Source organism: Danio aesculapii, chromosome 22 (genome assembly GCF_903798145.1).
Source record: "Danio aesculapii chromosome 22, fDanAes4.1, whole genome shotgun sequence".
NCBI classification, from domain to species: domain Eukaryota; kingdom Metazoa; phylum Chordata; class Actinopteri; order Cypriniformes; family Danionidae; genus Danio; species Danio aesculapii.
The window spans coordinates 32,266,635-32,293,909 of record NC_079456.1 but is presented as its reverse complement, the minus strand read 5'-3'; positions in this window follow the sequence as shown (position 1 = coordinate 32,293,909).

Below are 27,275 nucleotides of genomic sequence, written 5' to 3'. Positions count from 1 at the left end.
GATTTCTCCAAAATCACTTATCACTTAATCTTATTCACTTATCAATATAATATTTACTCTCTGACAACCTTTAGTATTCAGAAGTATGATCATATTTTGGGCGATATTTGCTTATAAATGTTTAAATATTTTCTAAATATTTGATAAAAAAAAATTCTTTGTTTTTTGTCATGTTGACAGTGCACACTATTTTTCAAGTTACTTTGCAAGAATCTAGTATTCAGTAAAAGTGCAATTTACAGTTTTTTAAGTGATGACAATAGACTTAATCAGCCTGATCTGACAAGGAAACGTAACTATTTTACGTTTTGTCAGTTTAGTGGCTAATTCGTACAAATTTAAACGAGTTCAGTCATATGAAAATATACGATTTTAAAAAGGAGGCGTAGTGCCCAACCCCACCCCTTAACCCAACCATCATTGGGGGATAAGCAAATCGTACAAAATCATACAAATGAGATTGTACAAACTGTCCGTAGTGAAAGTGTGTGAATGAGTGTGCATGAATGTTTCCCAGTGATGGGTTGCAGCTGGAAGGGCATCCGCTGTGTAAAACATATGCTGGATAAGTTGGCGGTTCATTCCGCTGTGGCGACCCCAGATTAATAAAGGAAAATGAATGAATAAAAATATTTGATTAAAAAATTATAAAAAGTTAAAAACTATTTTATAATAACTCACTTCTTTTGTTTTTGTTATGATAAATAACATTTTCTAGTTAAGTTGCGATAATATACTGCTGAGTTAAAATGGCATTTAAAGGCTTTACTAGGTTATTTATGTTAACCAGGCAAACTATGGTATACCGTACAGGTAAATTATTGGTTTGTGACTTGTTCTGTAAACAAAAAAAATCTTAAGTCAGCTAATAATATTGATCCTATATTTTTTAAAAGATGTGAAAACAGCAATAATATAAAAAATACAATAAAATACATCAAAATAAATTCAGATTTTATGAAATTCATTCATTTAAAAAAAATCTGTTATCCATTCTGGTCAAATTTTTTTATTTTACTAGTAAAAATACATTTGTTGACCTTTAGTTTCCAGCAACATGACAATAATTTCATTTTTGGGTGATTTTATTTTACATATTTTTTTAACAAAAGTAATAGCTGTACTTTTATTTATATAGTATATTAGTAAAGACCAGCTGTCAAATTGTGTGCTGTTCTTTCTAAAATACTAAAGAACTAGAAATGGAAACAATGAATCAAAATCCGAAGCAAAACTACACAAAAATCCCCAACCTTTACTTCCTTTATAAGAAACAATGAATTAGCAGAATGCAACACTGCCACTTTTATCATTTAAAACTCCTCCACAGCTTGTTTGGATGTCTTTCCTTCTGTCTTTCCACTCCACCGGTTCTGTATTTGGCCTGTGACAGACTTTGGCTCAGCTCGTTTCTCCATTGCAACATCCAAAACATCCTATTTAGATTTTTTTTCCCCCTTTGAAGGACGCACGTGGGCCACACCTAAATGAACTCCACTTCCTGTGGAAAGAAGCACTTGAGAGGTCTTTTCTTCCCCCCTTCACTCAAACTCTCATTTTCCTACCCTTCACTTCACAAAAGATCCCACCTTCTCTCCACGTGAGGAGACTGTTTACGAACTGTTGTGACACTAGTTTTCTTGAAGGACGGCTCTATTAGAAAAGCAAAAGCGTACAATAAGACCAAAGCAACAGGGAGTAGAACGCACTCAATCAACTTTTGGACATTCAAGGTCTCTTGAATCCAGAGTTCAGATATTCCTAAAACTGCACCCAACTGAAACACCGACAAATTACACACTGCCAATTTTTTTGTGGTAAAAAGAGTGTGTAAAATGTAAGTTTCATGTAAGGTGAGAAAACATCACACCCGAAAAAATATGTTAATGAACAGTTTTCATATTTTGTGATTCACAAGTGTTTTCTTTTTATTCATGGTTGTGAATTGCATTATGGGATCTTGATGTCTCCTCTTTCCACTTTTGATGTTGAAAATTCAACTCCACAGTTTAACAAAGTGACTTTTATTGAAATTTCAGTAGTTTAAAATGCAATATAATGTATAAGAAATAATATATATATATATATATATATATATATATATATATATATATATATATATATATATATATATATATATATATATATATATATATATATATATATGTAAAATAACAGAAAATGTACTGGCAGTTTATTACCAAGTGTCAGGGTTCAGTTACTCCATTCTTGTCAATTGTTGTTTTGGTCAAGAGTCCAGACACTAATCCTGTCCTGTCTTGTAAGTTGTGCTCGGCTCGAGTTTCTTCAGGTCGTGCACTCTTATCCTGTTCTTGTCTGTCTTTGTCTTTTGTATGAGGCACCATCTAGGCTCGAGATGAGTTCTCTCATTGGCTGCATGTTCTATATTTTATGTAAACACATGGCTTGTGTTGTTTCTTTGTGTCATGTGCTCTCCTGTTTGTTGTCTAGTCCCACTCTACTTGTTAACCCATTTAGTTTATGTTTACCTGTTCGTTTGTTAATTATTTCAACTTAATAGTCTCCTCATGTCTGCTGTCCTGTGCCAGTTTGTTGTCATTTATCACCTTGTCCTGTACCTTTCCAGTCTTGCCAGCCCAGCCCCGCCCAGTCTAGTTTGTCTTTTTAGTTGTTTGTCCCCCTCAGGGTTGTTTTTGTTGCCTTTTTGTTTTATTTTTCATAATTAATAAATACCCATTATTGACTGCAATTGAGTCATCATTCTTGCCCCACCTACTGATCGTGACATTAGGGTTCATTATTAAGGTTTTTGTCTTATAATATACAACAGAAACCCAGACAATTTATCAGTAAACTATTAAACATTATAACAAAACTCACTTTTTTGACCTTTTCAAGGTTAAATATTGTTAGAGGAAAGATCAAGGTCCCATATTGCAAAAAAAAAAAAAATTATAATAATAAAACATGAATCACAAAACACAGAAAACTGCTAATTCACGGATATTTTTTTACAGTGTGCATTAACCAGAGATGTATAGTAACGAAGTAGAACTACTTCACTACTGTACTTAAGTACTAAAAGGCAGTATCTGTACTTTACTGGAGTATTGTTTTTTTCTCCTACTTCCACTTTTACTTAAGTACATATTTTCGATGAGTTTAATACTTTTACTCCGATAGATTTTTTATGAGCTGCATCGTTACTCGTTACTAGAGGTGTCAAAATGGTCGATATCGGTTCAGTAATAGATCATAACGGGTTATTACGTACTGACGTCATTTATCTCCTATGTGCGGTGTCGCAATACTATGGCGAAGGACGGAGGCGCGAGGGCGAGTGAAGCACAGCACAGCACACGAGCCGCTATTTCACTACTACAGAGAAATGTTGTGAGACTCAACTGTTCATCTCCTCTTGGCTGTTAAAGCGATACTTGTGGATCCAGACCTGGGCGTGTATGAGGTGCAAGTTTTCTCCACTGTGTCTATTATAGATTACCTGTGATAACCGCGTATTATACATACATAGACTGTAACCGCGGCTGTTATTCCCGCCATCAGTGAACAACGCTTTCATTTCTAAAGCCGATAGCAGCCCTTTCTGTTGAGAAGGTGAAGACAATAACTAATCAAAGGGGTGTAAACTTCGCCTGTCAGCGTTTAAAAGCAGGCGGGAGAGAATATTACATTAGTTTATTTGCTATAAATGCTCATGCTGTCTTCTGTGCATGAGTTTTGTTTGATACATTCAGAAAGAGTGTTTTCTTTGAGCGGGTCAAATTAAGGGTACAGTTCATATATATTACTGCTGTATTAAAGTACACAATTTTATTACAAGTAACCATTTAACTGTCACACCAAGAAAAAAAACCAATAGAATTTTTTATTTATTGCATTTCTTAACTCCTAATGTCGCTAGTTAACACAATCAATACATTTTCCCCCAACACATCCCATAATTTCTAAAATATCAGCCTCTACCAAATGGTTGAGATGTTGGTTTATGGTAAAAGTACCAGAATGAATAAATATACTATAAAAATATGAAAAATATGAAGTTTAAGACCAATTTAATTAAAACATAATCAAAATGAAACATTTTTGAATACTAAATCATAGCCATAAGCCATACAATATTTCAGATTTTCATTTGACACAGTAATATACACGTTTTCTTTTTTTTTACAATAAAATCAAAATCAAATGAATTAGAACGTTCGTTTACAGCGTTCACAACCAGTAAAATGTGCTCCGAAAATGGGTTTCAATAGCGTTTTGATTGGATTATGGACTGTTTTTGTGACACACAACTTTGAAAGGTGTGTATTAAAGCTGTTATAATCTGTCAGATCTGTGGTTCTAGCGTGAGAGAAAAACAGTATTGTAAGTCACGTTTCTTTTCGTTCTGCTTAATGATGTGCCCCCAAAAAAGAGATTTAAAATAAACAAAACAATATGATGTCTTTTGACTGCATTCTTTAATAACTACATTAAACAATACTTGTACTTTTACTTTCAGTACTTGAGTAGTAAATTTTGAAATAAACTACTTGCAATACTTAAGTACAAAAAATGTTGAATACTTTAGTACTTCCACTTAAGTATGGTGCTTAAAGAGCACTTTTACTTCTACTCAAGTCACTTTTTGATAGAGTACTTGTACTTTTACTTAAGTCTGGGTCTCTAGTACTTTATACATCTCTGGCATTAACATATGCACCTATGATAAAATGTCAGAAAGCAGGTAGATGTGCTCACATGCAAAGCGAAATCTGTGTAACCGAATGGGCAAAAATCTAGCTGTGATGATGTTAACTCTCAATGTTTATGTACTTTGTGAACTATGACTAACAAGCTATGAGCGTCCAGCAGAGAACGCGGCAAACCAAACTCATACAGCACTATAGAATGCACGCAATTTGCACGTGTTTGAAACGTAACATTCTGTAGTGCATTTAGTGATGGTTTAAGACCATTTGCCGATTTCAGTCATCATACAGTACAAACTGTCTCTCGGTTATTGTGATTTAACAAAACTTAAATCTCAGAGGAACCACTTGCCACAAAGTTTTTTTTACCACAGAAGATGCCAAAGAACAAGAAAACTACTTGTCTTGATATTACTGTACATCATTATAGAGTATATTACTCTTAAAATGCCACATACATGTGTCTACCAGTCTTACATCATGCGTTATTTGTGATAAGTGTCATATCGTATATACCAGTGGCACATAACGTGCATTTGGCAGCTGCTGGAAAATGTATGGGTTACTTTGACACAAGATTTATGGCTTATGAAGGATTCAAAATAAAAGTCACTATCCAACACTATTTTACAGCATGGACAAACTAGAATGATTTTTAGACTACATTGACTGTGTTTGACTGAGAGAGAAAAAAAGGATTAATACAAAGAAAATGGCTTGAGAGTGAATTAATTATGGGGTAATTTTCATTTTTTGGCGTGAAATATTCTTTAAATGTGGAAAAAAAAGTGATTCTTACGGAGTGTGATGGATTCAAGGAATTTGATAGTTGAATTTACTACAAATTCAGATTTTCATCAATTCTGTCTGAACTGTCACCTCCACTAGATGAATATTTTAAGAATAATTCAATGTTGGGTGACACGGTGGCCCAGTGTTTAGCACTGTCATCTATTACTTGTCACTGTCTCTGGTTCGAGCCCCGGCTGGGTCAGTTGGCATTTCTCTGTGGAGTTTGGATGTTCTCCCCGTGTTCATGTGGGGTTTCCTCCGGGTGCTCCAGTTTTCCCACACAATCCAAAGATATGCGCTAAAAGTGAATTGAATAAACTAAGATGGCCGTAGTGTATGATTGTTTCCCAGTACTAGGTTGAGGCTGGAGGGGCATCCAATGCAAAAAACATATGCTGAAATAGTTGGTGGTTCATTCCACTGTGGCGACTCCTGATAAATAAGGGACTAAGCCAAAGTAAAATGAATGAATTAATGAATGGCTCTCTTTCTCAGTGTGATTTTAATGATTTTGAAATGATTTCACATTTTCTTGGACACATTTAATGCGTTGTTGTCTTGAGGTTTGTCTGATTTTAAAGCTTCCAAATCTTCATAATCGTATGGGTTAGTCAAACTAACTCATACCTAGGCAGGGGGTAAATGCATGTCTTATGAAGCGAATCTAATAAAATAATAAAATTTGATTACCTTGATTTCATCTTGATCTCTGTTTAATGTTAGGTGCTGTTGACAGTTAGTGATGGATAGTTAAAAGGCTTGTTTTTTAACGAGAAAAGTTGGGACGTTGTATATAAGCATTGCTTAATAGCTCAGTACATGCAATACAAACAAAATATTTAGTTACATCTCAGTTTCAATATTGTATCGTTTTGTCCCACTTCTCAAGAATCAGTGACATACAGTTGAAGTCAGAATTATTAGCCCCCCTGAATTATTAGCCACCCGTTTATTTTTTCTCCAATTTCTGTTTAAAGGAGATGTGTTTTTTCAACACATTTCTAAACATAATAGTTTTAATAACTCATCTCTAATAACTGATTTATTTTATCTTTGCCATGATGACAGTAAATAATATTTGACTAGATATTTTTCAAGACACTTCTATACAGCTTAAAGTGACATTTAAAGGCTTAACTAGGTTAATTAGGTTAACTAGGCAGGTTAGGGTAATTAGGCAAGTTATTGTATAATGATGGTTTGTTCTGTAGACTATCGAAAAAAAAAAATGCCTAAAGGGGCTAATAATTTTAGACCTTAAAATGGATAAAAAAAAACTGCTTTTATTCTAGCCGAAATAAAACAAATAAGCCTTTCTCCAGAAGAAAAAATATTACAAGACATACTGTGAAAATTGCCTTGCTCTTTTAAACATCATTTAGGAAATATTTAAAAAAGAAAAAATAGGCATACTTTAGCAGTTTTCAGCATTTCGTTATTCAAGTTTTTATTTTTATTTATTTATCTATGCTTTTGAATTGCATTATGAGACCTCTTCTTCTTTCTTTCTACCTTAAAAAGTTAGAAAAAGTGACTTTTATTAACATATTTAATAGTTTAAAGTAGGGAAGCACCGATATGCATTTTTTGCCGAAATCGATAACCGATAACACTTAAGATTTGGAGGCCGATAACAATATATTAACCGATAAATATAAATATTTTAAAATGTTTTATTTTTAGACAGTGAACAACTGTACACTCTATCAAACATATATACAATGATGAGGAATAGGGTTGAGTTATTAACGAACAGCAATACCACACAAAAAAAGACAGAAGGACGGAAAGAATAAACAATGTTGATGTCGTAATTTTTATTTCGGACTAATAACGATAACATTAAAAATAGCATTTATCGGCCGATATCGATATGGCCGCCGATATATGGTGCATCCCTTGTTTAAAGTGCTAAATTTTCTGGGTTGCTGTTGTATATCACGCTACAAAAACCTTGTAATAAGCTGCCAGTACATTTGCTGTTATTTTACAGATTGATTTCTCTACATATTATTTCTTATACATTATATTATTTCAAACTACTAAAATGTCAGTAAAAGTCACTTTATTAAACTGTAGAGTTGAATTTTCAACATCATAAGTTAACAGCAGAGATCAAGGGCCCATAATGTAATTCACAACCGTAAATAAACTGAAAACACTAAATGTGGAAACTGTTAATTAAACAGATATACTATTATAAACTATTATTTTTATTATTGTTACAAAAAAGCATGCTGTAAATACAGTTTTAATATGTAAATTGTGAGCTGAAATAAAAAGTGTTACCCATCAAACTACTTTTCAATGCTTCATATTTGAGGAAAATTCCTTGTGAGACTTTGGTGACTGATGTGACTTTGCGAAGATAACATTTCCACTGGACGGGTGCCCGTGGAAAAGACGGCGCGGCGTGGCAAAATGGGGGCCTGCAAAAGCAATGTTCGCTCTACATGCTGTTCCTTGGCTTCCAGCATCCCCGATTTGGAGGGCAGCCAAAAAAGTCCAGCGTCCGTCCAAACATTTTAAGAAGATCTAAGACATGCCATCTTGATGGCAGCTTTATGGATGCTATTTATCTGCATCTACCGCATATGTGCGAAGACGCACTGCTGTAAATGGCGTAACTGAAACAACAGCTCTGTCCAGAGGAAACGGGATGACGATAATGTAAATGACAGCTGTTAAGCAGACATATACTCAGTGTTTTGTTAAATTATGTAATGTGTTGCCATTATGAGGTCATGGTTTCAGCATTACATAAGACGACAGTATCAGGGTTAATGAGAAATAAGAGTGTCAGTGATTTGAAAAAAAGAGCAATTGTCCTTAAAAAGCATGTGTGTTGCATTCTTAGAAATATTTATTTGACAATTTTTACATAAATATTTTGACTAAGGTTTTTTTAATGTTATGTAGTGTAACCACCAAGTAAAACGTACTGTAATAAAGCATTTTCCCTACACCTAGACCCTTTACATACCTTAATCCTTCATAAAGAGAAAGGTTGTCCTCACTGTAAATAATGCTGGGTTCCACACAATTGATTTTTGTTGGGACAACATAAAGGAATTAAGTTAACTAACATGTTTTTACAATTTTAAGTGGATTGAACAAAAACAATTAAGTTGTCCCAAAAAAAGCCCATTTATTGAAGTAGTTTGAACATCAGCAAATGTCCTTTTTTGTCTATAAATTATTTATTAATATAACAGTTTTGGTCGGTTGCGTCACATGACTTGGCGCACAAACTTATTGTATCGTATTAATTGTGTTAATTTAATTAAATCCCTGCTGAAAAATCCAGCTTAAACCAGCCTAGGCTGGTTGGCTGGTTTTAGCTGGTTGACCAGCCTGGTTTTAGAGGGGTTTTGGCCACTTTCAGGCTGGTTTCCAGCCATTTCCAGCCTGGTCTTAGCTGGTCAGGCTGGAAAATGACCAGCTAAATCCAGCTAAAACCAGCTTGACCAGCCTGGTTTAAGTTGGACATAGTTGGTTTTGGCTGGGCTTCCAGCCTGGCAAGTTGGTCAAGCTGGTTTTAGCTGGTCATTTTCCAGCCTCACCAGCTAAGACCAGGCTGGAAATGGCTGGATACCAGCCTGAAAGTGGCCAAAACCCCTCTAAAACCAGGCTGGTCAACCAGCTAAAACCAGCCTAGGCTGGTTTAAGCTGTTTTTTTCAGTAGGGATTGTATTGATTTAATTAAGGGGTGTATGCAAGTGTATTAATTAGGAGTGGTAATTCCGAAATAAAGACGTTACTCTTTATATTCAACTGAATCAACGCTGGTGAAAACAATGTAGTTTAATCAAAAAGCAAACTGCCGCATCTCTGCATATGCACAGAAAAAACTAAACCCGCCCGCCTCACACGCCCCTCCTGCTAGACGCGCTGCTCTTCTACCGGTGCGAGTCCCGGTTGTTAACACGCATGCCGAAAAAACACCCGCTGCTCACGCGCCGCTCATGCGTTGCAAAATCGGCATTAACAGTCTTTTATGCGGAGGTGTCGGCACACAGTCGACAAAACTAAAGTTTAAATAAAATGATGGTGATCTTTACTATGCATGCTTTCTCATAGATTTTTTTTTGTATGAAGCAAGTGACGAGTCAGGGAGGTAAAACTTAATAAAGCTAATTCTCTGCCACGTGTCAAGTCTAAAACAACTGATAATTCTATAAAACTTATTTTTTTGTATTCAATAGAATTGTCTATATAATTTCATTCAAATGAAATTAATATTTATGCAAAAGATTTTTTAAATCATTATTGAACAGTTACATTTAGGATAATTGTATAATAACAAGAATACTTTTATTTATTTATAATAAATATTTTGTGCATATATATATATATATATATATATATATATATATATATATATATATATATATATACATTTTTTTTTTTTTTTTTTTTGAGGGGGCATGCCCCAGTAGAGCTTTATGTCTAGCAACGCCCCTGGGTGACACGGTGGCTTAGTGGTTGGCACAATTTCCTTACAGCAAGAAGGTTGCTGGTTTGAGTCCTGGCTGGGTCAGTTGCCATTTTTGTGTGGAGTTTGCATGTTCTTCCTGTGTTTGCATGGGTTTCCTCCGGGTGCTCCGGTTTCCCATACAGTCCAAAGACATAAGTGATTTGGTATAAGGTATAAGTAAATTGGGTAAGCTAAATTGGCCCTATCGTATGTGTGTGAATGAGTGTGTATCGATGTTTCCCAGTACTAGGTTGCAGCTGGAAGGTATCTGCTGTGTAAAACATATGCTGGATAAGTTGGCGGTTCATTTCACTGTGGTGACTCCTGATGAATAAAGGGACTAAGCCGAAGGAAAATGAATGAATAAATGAACTTCCAAATGTATTTTTTTTTTGTTTTTTCCTTTTTTTATACTGTAAAAAATGCTGGGATACACACAGTTCCTTCATGTTGTCCCAGCACAAATCTTTTTTTACTAATTTAAGTGGATTGAACATTAACAATTAAGTTGTCCCCAAAAAAACCTTAAGAATTGTGGTTTCAACTTATTTTACATACTGTAAATATTTTCAACAAATCATGGAATTTAATAATCATAACAATCATGACATTTAAGGCTATTTTACAACCTGTCATGAAAAATTCTTTTTGGAACATCAAATAAAATCTCTTTATTGTCTTGGTTTTGATTTAGTATAAATAATCACGTAATTGGTTGCATTTTTATTGTATTTTTTTCATGCATTGATTTGGAAATTAAAAGTGTCAACACACTGACCATAAATTTCCTCACATACTGTAACAAGAAAAGTCTAACAGTCTTATCACTGTTTGGCTTATGAAACAACAGGCTTTTATTCATAGAGGTGTTTTTATCAGTCACTCCAGGAGATCAGCTCTTATGTAATGTCGGATTACACCGAGACTCAATGTAAACCTCATGCTGGGGAATAAAGAACGGGCCAGTTTTCATCCAGCGATTGCTGTTGTTCGTTACCGCTCCCTCTGTGACTGATATTTGTGGTATCTCAGCGTGCTTTGGCTATGATCTCACTCCATACAATTCACAAGTTGTTGGGGTTTGATACGTTTTCGAAACTTTGTCACACACAACTGACCAAACCGGTCCACACATCTAGATCCTAGATGCAAGATACTATTTCATACACAGTGCTCCAAAAAGACAAAACACCACAGTAAGTTGAAATGAAAGCCAAATATTTGGTAAGGAACTTAAACACACGATTGCGTAACAGACTTTGATCTGCTGTGCCTTGCTATTGGGATCGATCCAGTCCGGGGCGGCCATAATGGCTCCTGCAGACTCCGCTATAAACTGCTAGCCGAAGTGCGCCAAACTTCTGGAGCTCTAGCTGACCGTAAAACCCACCGAGCTGGCAGCACATTGGCCTGTCAGAAAAGCATAAATGATGAGGAAAGAGAGATGGAAATGAAGGTAAGGTATAGATAGATGTGAAAAGCTACAAAGAGTTTCAACTGATTTCATTGTTTTTTTTTTTGTGCGTAAGATATTAGCCAAAAATTGAACTTTGCACAAGTCCTAAGCCATACATGGTCTTACTTCAAAAGTAACTGGATCCTTGCGCTATACACGATATCCCCATAAATCAAGTGTGAACTCATCTCTGGAGAGGCGTTTCAGCTTGGCATTGATATGCCAGATTCTCTTAACAGAAATCATATCCTTAAGGAAGCAGTTCTTCCAAAAAGAACATTCTGGCATCATTTACTAACCATTGTGTCATCCTAAACCTGTGTAAAAGACAAAAACTTTACGCAAATGACTGTCAATATCAGGGGTCAACACAGATACCTGGAAGTTTCAAGTATAGGTCTTTGCACACTGAAGTCCAAAATTTTCGTATGCGGTTTTTTTTTTCCGTAGTATAATGCAAAAAAAATTGTCACATACATAAATCTTGCACACTGAGTCCGATGCGTAATAATTAATCCAGCATGAACAAAACGCAAAACATTTCAGAGTCAGTTCAAGCAGTGATACTTTGTTCCAAAGTAGAAAAGGAAAGTGGAATAGGCTACAAATTGTGTTCATTCAATATTGGATAGAGAGAAAGGAGAGTTCTGCTCATTAACAAAAAAAGCTGTGCAGGATTATCCTGAAATGCAAAGTTTATTTCATGAAATCTGTGGAATTTTGATACATTGCTTGTGGTACTTCACGCATATACTTACATAATCAAATCCTGAACAGAGACTGGCAGACAGTGTATCTTTTGGTCGTTGGATTTTCATTTTAAAAACGGATATTGGAAAATGAAAAATGAGGCGCTTTTTGATTTCGTTTTAAAATTAAAAAAACGAATATTAAATTACGAGGCGTTTTTTTTTTCATGGTGAAATACAGAAAAACTAAATTCAAAAATGATTTGATTTTCAGTTTTTATTTCAAATAAAAAAAAATAAAACCCCCAGAAAACAAAAACAAATAAAGGCTTGTTTTTATATACCGAAACCAGATAGGCCGACTCATTCACGGTGACGTAATGCTGCCACACACAGGCTAGCCTACTATAGACAATTTTTTTCCACATTATAGCCGGTTGTATATATAATATTGTATATATTATTTTAATATATACATATTTTGGTTATATATGATATATAAATATCAAATAATCATTGATCCTGCCACCGTAAAGGTTTCTTAACAAATTAAGTTAAATAAAAGTTAAAAAAAAAAATTTTCCTGTCAAGCCACTTATGCACAAGTTTTAAAAATGACATTGATGTACCTGCTCTTTCTGGGAAACCTATGCTTAAAGTGTAGCTCACTTTTTTTGGGAATGTCCTTTTGTTCAATCTTTTTGGATTAAAGTGCTTTTTTAAAAATGCTTTCATTATACAAAATAATCTTAATCATTGTTTTGGGTTTAACACTAATATATATTTGAAAATATCATATCTTTAAATGTAAACCCATTTTTAGCATATTTAAACAAGAAGAATTAGCCTAAAGAGTGATGTTTAAACTCATAAAATTTGTGCTTATTGCTTTGTATTTAATAGGCCTATTCGTTTATGTTTATATTACCCTCTCTTTTCCGCTTATTACTCTCATGCGTTTGTTATATATTTAATTCATAATTCCCTTGTTGTTTAAATATGAACTATAGTTTGTAGGGACTGTATTCTGTTTTATTTGTAAATCGTTTGTTGTTATAAATAAAAAAATGATGATGATGCCATGTGATCGGTCATCATGACTGTCGCAACTTTGAGCCCCGAAGCTTCGAAGTTGACGGCTACATTTTCAACTCTGCCCACGCCTGCGCTCGGCTAATCTCGTTGATCACCGGCAGCAGCCATGGTTAAAGCCGAACACACCTATTAAAAAGCGAGTGATTGGTCCATTTTTTAAATTTGTTTAATCCCCTCTTTTCACAGCGCAATAGAACAGAATTTCGCATGCTCAAACTTTTGTGTGACCATGGCATAAGTAGGATCTGAAGGAGCACTCGCTAATTAAAGACAGGTGTGTTTGATCAAGGTTGCAGCTGAACTCTGCTGGTATCTCCATGAACAGAGTTGAGCTATAGCAGGGGTGTCCAAACTTGGAGTGCCGCTGTCTCTGGCAAGTGTGTTGAAGCAAGTTGAAGCTAAACTCTAAAGAACACCGACCCTCCAGGACCGATTTTGAACACCCCTGGCCCAAAGCAACAATATAACAATTGTAATTAACTGGTCAAATCAGGGACGCCATATTAAATATTTAAAGATATTGTTATTAGTTTTGTAGGGCACTGTACACACATGTTTCTTATCACTATTAGTTACAATTTATATGATATATGCGATGGTTTAATATCTAGGTGAACTAATTATGGATTCCAAAATAAATCATTAACACTTGGAGCAATGTCATTGTCATGGTTCATAGTGACCACTTTTGAGTTCAAGACTTTCCAACACTAGACACTAGAGGGATGACAGTTTAAGACAGAGTGTTTGATGGTTTCCTCCAATCTCTTGGCTTTAAAGCTGATGTTTAATCTAAGGACTACATCTGTGCATTTAATTTCCTGCTTACTTCAGTTCAGCTCAGGCCTCGCATTGCTGCTTACAACTCCTTTTTTTTGAAAAGCAATAAATTATGGGCAGCTTGGCAAGCTACATTTCAAATTAGCTTCCCTAAGGCTAATAGCTGTCCTTGATTAACTTTGATTAAGTATAACAAGTACCTCATTCTGCGAAACACAATTTTTCAAGCTAGTCTGACTATCTTTAGAAAGAGACCTGGCAATAGCAACGAAAACCCTATTGCGCAGCAGCAGCAGGAAAATCAAAATCACATGAGCTGAGAAAACATCAGCTGTGTAAATACATACAGGACATCTCTGTGGAATGAAGGCATTACTGAAACTTGGCTCTCAAGGAAATGTTTTTTGGAGACCACCATTTTTTTTCAGGTTAAGTTGTTTTCGTTGGCGTTAGCCATATATAACATTATGTTCTGCGGTTGTCATATAAGGTTGTATGGTTTTGTAAGATTACTTTGCAATACATCTACAGGGCCTCTTTAATTGTGACACAGAAACAACTGCAATCTTAACATTTGATATATGACGTTACCTTACATTACTAAAAATAATAATACATTTATTTGTAAATAGCGCCTTTAAAACTTATTTCTCAATGCACTTTACACTTAAAAACAATCAAGACAAAAAAAGAAAAAAGAAAAAATGTGTTAAAGGAAAAACCTGACCCGAGACACACTGTAAAAAATACTGGGTTCCACACAATTCCTTCAAGCTAACATAGTCAGTTTTACAAATTTAAGTTGATTGAACATAAAACATTTAAGTTGTCCCAAAAGAACCATAAGAATTGTGTTGTTTCAACTGATTTTAAATAAGTAGTTTGAACAAGCAACAAAAGTCGTTTTTTGAGTGCAGATATAATGAATTTCAAGAGTTCACACTTAGCCAATGATTGCTTGTTTGGCATGTTGTCTTGGGAGAGAGCCCTGGCCTTATAAGATCCTGGAGCCCTGGGATCCCTCCCATTAGCAGGGTGAGAGGAGAGTTTGAGCTCAGTTAGATCTCGATTCCCCGACTAGTTAATGGCTAATGACAGATTGTAGGGATAGCTATACTGCTTACTAAGGGCTTGTCTATAGTGCCAATCTGGTGTGGTCAAATTACTTATATTGCATGTTTTTGGACTGTGGGAGGAAACCGGGACACCTTGGGGAAACCCACTCGAGCACGGGGAGAACATGCAAACTATGCACAAAAATGTTGACTGGTCCAGTAAGGACTTTAAACTAATTACATTTTTGCTGTGAGTCAACAGTGCTAATCACTGGGCCGCCGTGTCGCCCAATCTAGGAGGGAGGAGTAGGGGTGGAAGGGGGTATTCTTCGAAGATACTGAGGTGAGAAACTGGTTATTCATAGTGAGTTAGGAGTCTTCTGATTGGTGAATCATGCGTTAGCACGCGATCTCTTGAAATTCGCTTATAAATAAATTTCACTTAGTCCCAAGTCTGACCTGAACTATATTGTCTGACTCTGAACTATATTTATTGTTGAATCTGACTAGATCCAAAAGTCAATGTCGTTGACGGGTCCACTTGGAAAAAGTACATTTATTTAAAATTATCTGAGACCCAAGGCAACACAAAAAGTTTTGGACCCAACCCCACTTTGGTCGTAGGCTAGACCAGGGATTTTCAGATCCAAGTGGACGCATGAAGACCTCTAAGAATAGTTTAGAAGTATTTACTAATGCTCTGGTTTAAAGGGAAGATGCACAGATCAATCATTTAACTCCTTAAGGCCTCAAGGTATTATAGGAGCCACGGGTGTTCATTTTGTTTTGCCTGTATATGTTTCCTTTGACTCTCAACGTGATGGTAGACTTGTACGTAAGATCAATGTTTTCAGCTAAAAATCTTCTTTGATGTTCTGCTGAAGAAAACTAAATGTCACCTAAATCACGGTCAGCCTGAGGGAAAGTAAGTTAACAACTAACCAGTTAAGTAGATGAACGATCCTTTCATCTGTTGAAAAAGCCTCAAGCTGAAAACAAAGTAAGGTAATTGCTGTTCTGGTGTTCTGTTGCATGTATGTTTGATGACATGAATGAAATATTCCTGTGGCTTGGTTAACAGCTTTACAAGTGGTTCAATTTGAGATCTTACAAGCAAACAGTCCTTCTTGACATTTACAGAACAATACATCCTGGTGTGTTTCCAATTCACTGACCTTTCTGCTTTTTTATACAGTACATATCCAGTTATATATAAAGACTGTTTATTTCTGTTTACCTGCAGAAAGAGCCACCTGCAAACTCTCATTTCAGCCATGGTTTTCTTGTCCAATAAATACATCCACATCCAAACGTCTGGTACCTGTAAAGTGTGATAAGTCTTGTATTGATTGTTTTCCATTTGGCAGGTTTCACGTCTGAGATCACTGCAAGCATATGGTTTCCAGATGCACTTCATTTATCTTATACAGTGCAACGAGTGGGGAAAATCTTGAACCATTTCCAAAGATCACATATGAGATGAACACCTTTCACGAGGCCTCGCCAACCAGCCACATCTATCTATCAGACACTGACAGTGGCTACTGTTGAAACAGGATTGAGAATTTAAGTAAAAAGATACAATTCACTGGTATGAGCAGGTGCTGCGTTTGGATCTTACATAGGTCAGAAACTATCTTTGACTGGCATGCTGTGTTGTTTGGAGAAGCAAAAAAATGGAACTAGAGAAAACAAGTGTCCCTCTACACCCTCACCCTGGTTATCATTAAAAAAAAACTGTATAAGAGTCAAAACCCTGTCAGCGAGCTTCAACTGTGTCGTCACTTGGTGCCATAATTGAATCACCTCTTCTATTGAAATTCAATCACTCGGAGGGTTTTCTCTACCAGGTTCTTGTACTCTTTCATTGAAAAACACTGTTACATAACCGTTGGTGCCTCAATCAAACAACAGAAATATGCCAGACAACTTATTAACACCATCTGTGCAGGAGATCCTTTTGCTGATGTGAATTGGAACCTTGGAATTACTGAAACCTTGGAGTTATAGATGAAAATAAGTTGTAGTTCACCCCGATTTCAAAAATGATGTCATCATGTCATGATCACATCCATCTGAACCCAAAAGACTCATTCATCTTTGTAAAACAAATTGTATTTGTAATCAGATTTTTTTTTGTACCTCCATTGCCTGCACCCAAAACTCAATAAAATGTAAATCCATATGAATAAAGCAGTTTATTCCAGGTATTTTGAGTTTTGTGTGAATAGATTTTCAATGGAGGGACTAAAACTCTCAGATTTCATTACAAATATTTTCATGATTTATCTGAAAGATGTATGTACAACTGAGAGTTGATTCCAAAATCAATTCCTCAATTCCAAGGTTTTGAGAACTGAGAGTCAATTCTAATGTTTGGACTTGATTTCACAAGGGGAAATAGACTGCTCTTTTTATCTTAAATGAACTAATTCATAATTTGACTCTATTTTGCTAGTATTGATCAGAAGTCACTTGCTATTAGATATTTTTCAATTCAATTCAATTCACCTTTATTTGTATAGCGCTTTTTACAATGTAGATTGTGTCAAAGCAGCTTTACATAGAAGATCATAGTAAATTAGTAAATAGTTCAGTTTTCAGAGTTTAAGTTCAGTTCAGTTAAGCGTAGTTCAGTGTGGTTTATTAATCACTACTGAGAGTCCAAACACTGAAGAGTAAATCCATCGATGCGCAGCTATACAGATCCCAACCATGCAAGCCAGTGTCTGAGCCTCGGACATTATCACGAAGGCTATTCCAGAGTTTAGGAGCCATAAATGAAGGCTCAACCTTCTTTACTCAACTTTGCTATTCTAGGTTCTACCAGAAGCCCTGAGTTTTGAGATCTTAAAGAGCGCGTTGGATTGTAGCGAGACAGAAGGTTGGTTAGATAAACAGGAGCTAGATTATTTAAAGCTTTATAGGTAAGAAGCAATATTTTCAGTTCAATACGAAACTTAACAGGCAGCCAGTGTAAGGAGGATAAAATTGTGGAGATATGATCATATATTCTAGACCTGGAAAGAACTCTGGCAGCTGCATTTTGTACTAGCTGAAATTTATTAATAGAGGATGCTGGGCAACCAGCAAACAGTGCATTACAGTAGTCCAGCCTAGTAGTCATAAAAGCATTGACTAGCTTTTCTGCATCTGACATGGATAGCATATTTCGTAACTTAGCAATATTTCTCAGATGAAAGAAGGCAGTTTGGTAACACTTTATAATAACTACACACTATTAATCATTTATTAAGCATTAGCATCTAGTGAATATATTATTTGTTAAGCATTAACTGTACATTAATAAACGTTAGAAAGCAGTTTATAACTGCAGCTACAAATGCTGTATTCTTGACTTATAAGCACCTATATAATGTGCTTAATAATTGTATTTTCATACTTAGTTAATGATTTATTTTTCATTACTAAATTAAGTATCGCATTATTTACAAACCAGTTGTATTTAAGAGTAGTTGAGGGTTTTTAGGATAATTCAGAATGAGTTAGTAAATGATTAATAAACTATTGAAATCAACATTTATATATCTTATTATTCGGGCATATACTAATAGTTAACTAATATGTTAATAAATGCTTTATTAACTCAACTTCACGCAATTTTATGACCTAATCTAAAGTGAGGACTATTTATGCTTTATAAATCCCTTATAAATGACAATTAAAGGCTCAGAATCAAATGAACAATAATCTTTGCAATCTTATCTAAAAAATAAAATTACTGTTAAGTTTAAACATTGCTGAAGAACAGGAGTGTCAAAATACGACATAAAACTGGATAAAACAACAACAAACAATATAATAATTTAACAATATAATAAGATGCAATGTTTAAACTCTACAGTTATTGTATTTTAGATAAGGTTGCAAAGATTTATTTTCATTTGAAGTACAGTTTCATTTGTGTATCTTTAAATGAAAAGGAATGAATAATGTTATTTTTCCTGTTTAAAATTTAACTGAGCCTTTATTTGTCATTTATAAGGGATTTATAAAGCATAAATAGTCCTCACTTTAGATTAGGTCACAGAACTGGATGAAGTTGAGTTAATAAAGCATTTATTAACATACATAGTAACGCTTAACATATGCCTGAATAATAAGACACATAAACGTTGATTTCAATAGTTTATTAATCATTTACTAACTCATTCTGAATGCTCCTAAAAACCCTCAACTACTTTTAAATACAAATGGTTTGTAAATAATGCGATACTTAATTTAGTAATGAAAAATAAATTATTAACAAAGTATGAAAGTACAATTATTAAGCACATTATAAATATGTTTGTAAGTCAAGAGTAGAGCATTTGTAGCTGCACTAACGCTTATTAATGTAGAGTTAATGCTTAACAGATAATGAATTAACTATTTGTTAATGCTTAATAAATGATTTATAGTGTGTAGTTATTATAATGTGTTACCAGCAGTTTTTGTGACATGGGATATATAATTTTCAAAAGTTAAATTGCTGTCTAATATGACACACAGATCTTTTATAGAAGAGCTAACTTTGTATCCCTCTAGTTGTAGGTCGAGTTGTGAGATCTGCTGTGTACACGATTTAGGCCCAATAAGTAATAATTCTGTTTTGTCTGAGTTTAAGAGAAGAAAATTGTTAATACATTCAGTTAGCTTAGACAGTATATACATCTCATCAGGTTTAGTTGAACATATACAATTGAGTATCATCTGCATAGCAGTGAAAGCTGATCCCATGTCTTCTAATAATGTCTCCCAGGGGTAGCATGTATATTGTAAACAACAAAGGGCCTAAAACGGATCCTTGAGGCTCCCCATACTTTACTGGCCTGACTTGTGAAGGCTGTCCATTAATATTGTCCCTGGACACCTGTAGAATTTAAGTGATTTATGAGGATACTGTGGTCAATGTTGTCAAATGCGGCACTAAGATCGAGTAAAACTAATAGCGAGATGCACCCTTGGTCAGCAGCTAAGGGTAAATTGTTGATTATTTTTACGACTGCAGTTTCTGTACTGTGATGAGCCCTGAAACCTGTCTGAAACACTTCAAAAACACTGTTTGTCTGCAGAAAGGAGAATGATTGGGCAGAAACAACTTTTTTCTAGTATTTTAGACATAAATGGAAGATTTGAAACAGGTCTATAAAGTTTCTGGGGTCCAGTTGTGATTTCTTAATAACAGGCTTAATAACAGCTAGCTTGTAAGAATTTGGAACATGGCCTAAAGATAAAGATTTTTCTGCAAACAGATTCAGATAGTTTGCTTCAGTTAATTGGTTCAAATAACAATTGACTTAACGGTTGACTTACCATTCCTTGATTTAAACAGCTTATTATGGTATATCATGCTGAAATATCCAAATTTTAGACTTTTTAAACATGCATTCTGTCACAGTCAGGCCAGATTCTCCCCACTCACATTCACCCAAAGCCCCCGGCTCATAGCCACCACAATCATCTAGATCCCTCTTAATAATCACCCCTGCACCTGCATGTAATCCCCAGTCATCACTCCAGCCCCATAAAACACTGAACTCTGTTTCATTCAGTGTTTGGCCTTGTTGCATCAAGAAGGACAATCTCTCATGGTCAGTGAAACCTTATATGAGTATGAGTAAGCTGTACTTACTCATTTATTTTTTTTTTCAAGTTTATATAACTACTACTGTAAGAAAATATCAGCATTTGGTACATACTTTAAGTATTACTTTTTCTTAAAATTAGCTGATTTAATTCCGTTTATATGAAAAAGCCTGTTCCAGAGCTGGTTTGAGCTACAAGAACTGTTGCTATGACAACTCTTGGATGAGTTTGAAGAATGAAATAATCCTGGATCATGTCAAATCGTCAATAACCAAATCTAGCTAATTGAGTAATCCACGTACGAAGAACTAGTCTCAGTCTCCGATCTGTGACACATTCCTGCTTGTGTTTAATTCGTTTAAATAAATGGTAGTTTTTAAGCTAATTCCTGTACCTAATACATTTATACACATCTGGTTTTGTTGTAAGTGCCTTAAAAGGATTTACCATACATGTGTTGCCCTTTAAGAAGCTTCACTTTAAAATATCTTCTTTAAATATTTTAAATGCATATATTCCCTTTGTTAAAATGTGAAATTCATAATTTAATTAATTTACTTCACTTGTGAAAAGGAATACTTTTATTTTATGTTATAAGTTACTTTCTGTTTAGTCACTTCCTGTTAGTGTTCCTGGCTCTGTGTGGAAGCCATGTCAGACATGTGCTCTCTCGGACAATCTGAAGCATCTGCTTAAAATCATCATAGAGGCAATGCCGTAAGTTTATGTTTTGCACATTAGACATGTTAAAGACATTATGTCAGTGATTGTTTTGTAAAAAATACAACATTTTATAAGTTTGTTTGCTAGTGTAATTACAACTGCAAGGAGAACTGTAGTCTGTTTATGTTATGGAAAATAAGTGCAAATACCTGTCAAAACACAATTTCCAAGAATTGTTTAACTATTTTATTGCAGTTTTCACCATAAATGCTAATAAGAAGAGTGACATTAAATGACCAACCTTACTACGACTCTGTCTTTATTGGCTATGGTTTAACTCGTTGTTTAGTCAATCACAACACGCTGCACGAGAAAGCTACAATACAGAAAATTAATTATAGTCACCAACAGAATGTTTTGAGCTACACTCTCAATAAATAAAAACATAAACGATGCATGAAATCAAGGTTTTTTACTTTATGCTAGATTGAACTTCCTTTTAGCTCATTTACTAATAACATTTTTAAGTATAAAGTATTGAAAATGAAAGCGAGGAATCGATTATCGGAATTGAGTCCATTGATTCCAGAACTTGGGAACTTCAGTACTTGGTATTGATTCAATTCTCATTTCTATAGTGCGTTTACAATGTAAATTGTGTCAAAGCAGCTTAACATAGAAGTTCTGGTTAATCAAAATCGCGTCAGTCAAGTTTTTTTTATTTTTTTAGAGAAGTTTAGTTCAATGTGGTTTAAATTTCACTGCTTAAAGTCCAAACACTGAAGAGCAAATCTATCGATGCGCAGCTCCACAAGTCCCAAACCAAGCAAGCCAGTGGCCACAATGGTGAGGAACACACTTCACTAATTGACAAAAGTGAAGGGACCATTTCTCCTCTGGCCAAACGTTTTGTGCAGAGCTGCAGTCTAGGCACTGGAGGCTTGAAGCTGGACCTCAGCGAAGACTCGTATGTGCCTGGAGCGTCACAGGAATCAGTCTCATCCTCTCCACAAATCCAAGAACTGGAGAACTGCAGTCTAGGCGCCAGAGGCTGGAAAACACTGGATGTCCATTGTACAAAAACTTTGTAATAAAACAGCTCTTGACTTGTGGAATTGAAATGACATGACAATGAATAGCCAAGGGAATTCTTTGAGAGAATTGACACTTTAAACTTCCCAAATGATTGTTACGGAGTATATATATATGTATTTTCTGGTTAAAAATCTAAATAGAACTGAATTACAATGCAAAATCGTCTTTGCAAAAATGTGGATTTGTTCAAGCGCACCCACCACATCAAACATCTACTCTAGAAATAGCAACAAAAGCTGGACTGTAATTCAATTAATAAATTTGTCAAGAAACTAGGCTTTACCACAGCACACACACCCATTGACGTTCACTTACATAACTTTCTGGACGCGCTGTAGGGAAATCTATGATAGCTAATCGTAATCCAAACCCTGATCTACAGCTGCAAGTCAGTCTACAGCTGTGGAACAGTTAGTCATGCCTGTAGATAAGAAAAACACACATGATGAGGCGAATCCACCTTTACTCAAAAACCCTTCAACAATTTGCTTCTGTTTTCAAGACTTAAAAGAGACCCTCCAAAAATGATCATTTTGTAATCATTTACTAAACCTTATGTGATTTCAAACCTGAATGAAGCAGAATTTTATGATATGAATGTGATTAGACGATGAAACATTCTCAGACTAGAAATAACCACATTGTTAGGTTAATTGGGCATCATTGTACAGTAAGCTAACTAATAAACATAGGCACTTTTTACAAGCATTGCACACAGAAGCTCAACTTCAACGCAGCAGGCATTTAACAAGCTTTTGACAAACAAAGCCCACTTAGTGACGTGAACCTGCATCACTTTCTGGATGCGTTGCAAGGAAATCTGTGATAGCTAATCGGAATCCAAGTACTGCACTACATCTGCAGGTCAGCCTACAGTGGCTGAGGGGTTAGTCAGGATTGTAGATAAGAAAAACACACACCGTAGCAATGAACAAAAAAAAAAAAACACTTTGAGATAAAGCAGCTTTAAATGTAGGGCCAGTATTGTTGATGGCAGAGAGATTAAAATCACTGCTTCTGTTTTTCAGGCTAAGAAATTAAGTTCCTCCATCTCGTCTTTATTTGTATTTTGTTCCAAACTAAAATCTTTTTTATGTACAGGATCAGAAAACTTAGTAATGCACAAGTCATATTCTACTTTTTGACATATGTACTCAATCTTCAAAAGGTCTAGATAGGGGCTTCTGCACCAGAAGGTTGTTTACATAGTTCTTAGAACTAGTTAAAAGTACAAGGTGATTCAAAATGAATACCACAATTTTAAAAATCGAGAACCCTGCAAAGAAGAAAAGAACAGGTAAGCTCTTTCTGTCATCGATTTAAGGAAGCTCTGAAGTTTCACACTGAGAAACTAAAAGAACGAATAACTGCAGCTAATCTAAACTGTTACACCCGAGATGCTACAGAGAGTGTGGAACGAGTTCGAGTATCGGGTGGATGTCACTCGAGTGTCTGGAGGGGGTCATATTGAACATCTATGAACTTGTTTTCTACTGAAAAAAACTTTTAAGTACTACCATTGATTAGTTACCCAAGGTTCCATCATGTTTCTTTTATTAAATACTGATTTTGTTGTGGTATTCTTTTTGAATCACCCTGTACAATAGTATCCAAAATATTCTCAGACAAGAAACTAGAAAGGATTTTAGTTATACACTCTCAGAAATACCTCTTCAAAAGGTACAAATTTGTACCTATAAGGTCCATATTAATAGGACCAAGGGTACAAATTAGTACCTTAAAAGTACAAAAGTGTTCCTCTCAAAATTTTAGGTACCTTCTGAAAAGGTACCACCCCAGTGACAGCTCGCGTTCCTTTATTTTTGAGAGTGTAGAAACCTCTTTTAGGGAAACTAAATTAGCTCTTGCTTCAGAGTATGGCCTAACCTGGGATGATAGGAACTACTTGTAACGTACAGTAAATTACTGTGTAAAAACATGCCATACCAATTACCTGAACATCAAGAGCTAAATTAGTTTTCCAAAAAGAAGTTCCTAAACTAAAATCCTTTCTAGTTTCTAGTCTGTGGTGTGAATATGGTATGAGTCGAGTTTTTCATTCATTCCTCACTTATGCAGTACAGCAATTTGCTATATGTGACATCATTTAGCCCTCCTTTTTCTATGTAAAGCCCAACTCGCATTGTGCACTTTTTAATAATCCTAAATGAGTGTAGCATGTTAGACTGCACAAACATGACACCCATGTCACACAGTATGATTTCAGTTGTCATAATATTAGGCTAAATGACAATTAAGGTGATTTATGTTATTATAAGAACCTCTTTTAGGGAAACTAAATTAGCTCTTGCTTCAGAGAAGGGCCTAATCTAGGATGATAGGAAGTACCTGTAATGTAAAAGCACAATTTTACCTGTACAATTGCCATACAAAAGCCATACAAATCACCTAAACAGTGTTACACAATATTCACATATAGAAAGCTAATATTAGCAGCCTTTACTCATCATATTTGTCAAGTTCTTTATTAATTCCTTACTTATGCAGAACAGCAAGTCATAAAATTGGACTGAACAACAATAAAGATGCACCAAACAGGAGATGCACCATCCATCTGTGATACATTCACTATCCCACATTCTGACAAGATACCTCACAGCAAACATAAACAAACTGTAGCTGTAATTTTGGTTCAATAATAAAACCAGGAAAACAACTGTTTTGTCATTTCCCTGCAGTGGTTTGAAATTGCTGCGCTGATTGTATCATCAGAATCCGCAGCTGAAGTCACACTACACAAAAATATCTAAAACCTTCTGACACTGCCAGAACTTTAGAGAGGAAATGTAATTGCAACAACTATTAAGCAACTGTTGCTTTATCTGCTTAAATTTGTCTCAGATAACTGTACCGGGCCTGAAATTTCATAGTGTTAGCATGACTTACGTCTTGACTTTTTTGTCAACACATCATCCTTGTTATCAAAGAACCTATGGCACACAATGAAAACACAGCTTTGATCATGCCATCTTCTGTTCTTCAGTTGCTGATTTACTCGAATGTCATGAAGTCATACAAGAGGCTGATCAAGGATTGGATTCAGTTTCCTTATCAGCCAAACTTCAGCCTGGCAATTAATACCATCATTCCTTACATTCTCCTGTCCGAATTAACCATCCATCAGTGGATATTTCACTTTCTAACAGACAGACAGCTGTAATTGAGGATGGGAAAATTTACAGCGAACACCTGCGCAATTAGCACTTGTAACACCCCCCCCCCCCCATCACCTCACCCCAGGAGTGTGTGCTCTCCCCACTGCTCTTCTTCCTCTGCAACAGGCATCCCAGACGCATTATAGATGCATACCCCTACAAACTTTTCTGGACAGCACAAAATCTGTCCCAGGAGGTAAGTTTTTTGCAGTTTTTGTTTAGGGAATTCACCAGAGGCCGTTGTGTATGCTTTTTCAGATCTCAAATTTCTTTTGTGAGTGCCATTCGCGTAAATCCATTAGAGGCCGCTGTCGACTGACTGACTGACTGACCAACTGACTGACTGACGATAACCCCCCCACCTACCCCCTTCCATGAACCCAACCAAAAGTGTTTTCAAAAGCACAGATTGACCCACCCACCGCCTTCCCTAAACCCAACCAACAGTGTTTTCAAAAGCAATCCAGAAAACAAAAAGCCCTAGCAGCCACCTGATTTTTACAACGATTTCAGATCTAACCATATTCTCACCCTGTTATTTACTTGTTTAATTTTTTTTGGCCTTTAGTTTTTGTTTTACCTGCTTTCTAGAACTGTTCTTTGCCGCACTCAAACCCTGTCGTTGTGGTCAACTCCACTTTGCGTCTCAAGTCCGCCGACAAACGCGTCGAGCCACTGGACAAACTGGTAACAATGGAAAAGCCGTCCACACGGAGGTAAGTGGTCAGCTGGAAGCGAAAAAAGAAATAGAAGCCATTGGTGGCATCATACCGTCCTGTAGTGTCCGTTTTAAAGACAAAATGCAGCCACACGTAGCTCCCGCTATATAATTTGTGCTCTCCAGAAAAGCATGCGAGGTTTAACAATGAGTCTGTGTTGGGAATCAACAAATCTGTTCCTTGAAGGACACTATACTCATACAGAGTTTTGCTACTAATTAAACACATTTGGTCCAGCTATTCAAATTCTTCATACTCATTAGAAACTTCTACATAAAGCCATGATTTCGTTGTCTGAGACAAATACAGGAAATCCTAAAAGATCCCTATAATCCTAGGCTTAAATCTGTAGTCTTTGATTGTTAATTTGACATGTTCACCGACAACCACTTAATGGCCATTGCAATTGTATTGAAATTCTGGCAAATTGTCAGAAGATTTCACTCTGACTGCTTTGGGACTTCAGCTATGACAGCCATTAAACCAAGAAACAATACGATTTCCAAATTTGATCAGCTCTACAACTTCAAACCACCTCGGGGAAATGTAAAAACAGCTTCTTTCTGGTTTTATTATTAAGGCAGTGTGAGTCTGTGTTGTGAATCTGGTTGGAGTTAACTCTACAGGATATTGTCACTACAGGAGCACCCCTGCTTTAGACCTATGAATGCACAACAAAAGACCACTCTGTCAAGGTGCTCATCACCACAGTCATTGGCATCATTCAGGACAGTGATAAGTTAGCATACAGAGCAGGGTTGGATGACTTCAGTGTTGGAGGTTCAGCTCCATCCCTAATCAAACACACCTGAAAATATATAACCTGTCTTCAGGATATCATGACAATTACAGGCAGATGTGTTTGATTAGAGATGGAGCTAAACTCTGAAGGATAGCGACCCTTCAGCACCAGAGTTTCCCACTGTTGAAACACAAGGTATGTTGAGTACTGTAGATGGCTGTCTAGAAACTTTGGCCTGAACACATCCTCAAAC